We start from the raw sequence: 2975 nt of genomic DNA on the forward strand, positions 1-2975 counted from the left end.
ATGAAGTTCATAAAAGGAAAACGACCCCAGAATGGTCAAGATCGTGGAGGGTAAATATATAATGATTGATAAAATGTCATCCAGTTTTTGATCTGAAAATGTTGGTTCACAACTGAATGAATGTCTGGAGTAATTCGTTTAAATTATTGTATGGCTTAAGTACACTTAACCGGTGATCTCCCACTCAAATTTTTATTTTTTTAAACATTGATTGGGTATTTCTAACCAATATGTTAAACTGGTTATTTGAATTGGTTAAATTGTGATTTCAGGCGGACCATAGCACTTCAATTTGGTCTTCATAATCATTTACGTTTACCTTCAGCCAATAAAGCTGCAAAAGTTAAACGATTAAAAGCTGCCCAAAGACAATCTAGTAATGATACATTAAACAAAAGAAAAATATTGACAAAAAATTCAAGAGTGGCCATAAATAATATGATGGATGCTTGTGTTAAGTTTCTGCAAAAAGCAAAAAAAAATCTACTGTAATGGTAGATGCTAGACAAAAGCTGACAAAACAGAAAGATGCACGTGAAAAAATCCAAGAACCCCAATTATATTCATCGTCTTATAATGTAAGTAACTAAACTATATTCATGAAAGAAATTGCATATTTCAATTCTATAATACGAGTATGTATAAGTATTGATCTAGTATACTAATTTAATCAATAGAATTAAGTAATTAGTATTTATGTATTTTTAATGAATACATTAATACTGAGTTGAAAAAAAATTGATTTCTTGATCCATAACATTTCAACTATCAGTTGAGTTGTGCATTTTAAAATATTTTTTGTGTTGATATCAATGTTAAAAAACTTGTATATTTTTTTTTAAATTTTTTATGTTTCATTTTATGGATTTGAGAACGGGTTATAGACTTATTTATATTGACTTAATGCTCATTTGTAAATTTATGTTAAATGTAGTAAATAAATAAGTAAAAACAGTTAGAATATGAGAATTTTTTTATCATTATCTATATCTATAAATCATTTTATAACAAATCAATTTTTAATATTATATTATTATTATTATATCTAACAGATATAATGATAACAATATTATTGTAAAATTATTTTATTTAACCTTAAGTCATCTTTTATTAGATAATAATACATAGTTTTTTTTATTGTTTTATTAGGGAACTTGTAGTTTAGGAACTTCAAGAGGACTTTCCAATAACTTAGGTCGTGTAAAAATTGACCGTCGTGGAATTCTTACCGTTACGTCTATTTGGGATGAAAGAACCTCTACACATCATTCAAGTGTTCTTGACCGGTGGCCTACTGTAAATCAAGAACGTTTTGATGGTGTAGAGAAAATACGCAGTAGTAATACATTCAATTCTGAGTTGAACACATTTAGAAGTAAAATATTTAGATTTGTGTTATTATTGTGTATTTTAACAACATACTTTAACAATAGTATCATTATTGACTGTATTTTTAATATAACACATTTTTTAAACATAAGGCAACAAACCAATTAAAGAAATAAGACCAATAAGACGTGATATGAGAAATTCAAGACGTCCAATATCAAATGCTCAGTCTATGAGACAACCTTTCGAGCGTTCTACTAGACCTTCAAGAATAAATGAAAAACCTTAGGCCTATGGCAATGGCAATGGATCGGGAAGAAACCAGTAGATACTCTCCGACCCTAGTAAATAAGATACATTTTAAATTAAAATTTTCAATTTAGTGCATTTTTGATTATATTATATTATAGGTAATGAGACGGAATATAGGAGGAAAGGCAATATTTAATCATGATATATATGAAGATGAAGATGATTTATTGGAAAGAAATTCAAGGTGAAATATAATTTTATCAAAAGTTTCATAAGTTAAAATTATTTTAGTTATTAACTGCGATAATTAATAACAAGTTATATAATAATAAATAAATTTTATTTATAAAAATATTACTTAATCATTTGATAGTTTTAATTAGTGTTACTATATGATATTATATTATAATTAGTACTAATTTATTTATCTATAAATTATTTAAGGAATCATAAAGAATTAAGTAAAAAATTACGTTCAAGATTAGATTCTCGTCAAACAGCTATGTTTGTTATATATGTTCACGTCCCTCTGGTCATAAAATTGTTATTTATAATTTAGAACCGTCAGTTATGTCTGAAGATATTATAGTATGTATTTAATTTTATTAAAACTATATAGTATAAAATAACTTAATATTGGTTTTTTACTTAAATTGATAATCAATTTTTTTACTTTCTTATTAAGGAACTTTTTGCTGATATTGGTAAATTACTAGAGTCTAGAGTAGTTCAACCAGGTGTAGCAGAAGTGATATATGAACATTGTGCAGATGCTATTCAAGTAGTTGATGTATATCACAACAGGAAGCTTGATAGAAAGCCTATGAAGTGTGATATGGTAAGAAATGTTGGATCTAATCCTACTAGACCAATATCTATGCCTGGGTAAATAATCGGAATCTCCAATTAATAAAGAGATATAAATTCATAACGTCTATAATATATGATTTTATAATATTTATTGTTGCTATTTATAATTAGAATTATATTTTATAATGATGTATTACATTTTGTTATAGAACAAGTCGCTGAATGCCTTCACATGCTATTGATATGTATAAACCTTCAGCGTACGTCACTTACAATATAGACGCTGTACATACTGCATTATTTAATAAGTCATTTTATATCCCAATTAAAATGTATAATAATTTTTTAGATTTCATGCGTGTTCCTTTTTTTCTAGCATGGTAATGTATTAACAATTCACTTTTCACTATTCTAATTATGTATGTTATTTTATCCACATAAATAAAAATTGTGATTTTGAATGTATGTACGTGAAATGTATTATAAATAAAGTTTTGGGATTGCAAATACTTTATTTTATTTTTGTCATATTAGTATAGTGAAGTTAAATTATTATTTTTTTTTCACAATTTACAAATTAATAA

At 25.7% G+C, this 2975-nt stretch overlaps 1 pseudogene; it reads left to right on the forward strand.

Moving 5' to 3' along the window:
- Positions 1 to 2775, forward strand: LOC112680495 (annotated as a pseudogene).
- Positions 2776 to 2975: the final 200 nt, after the last annotated feature.

This window comes from Sipha flava, unplaced genomic scaffold (assembly GCF_003268045.1).
Source record: "Sipha flava isolate LNK unplaced genomic scaffold, YSA_version1 177_pilon_pilon, whole genome shotgun sequence".
In the NCBI taxonomy this organism is placed as follows: domain Eukaryota; kingdom Metazoa; phylum Arthropoda; class Insecta; order Hemiptera; family Aphididae; genus Sipha; species Sipha flava.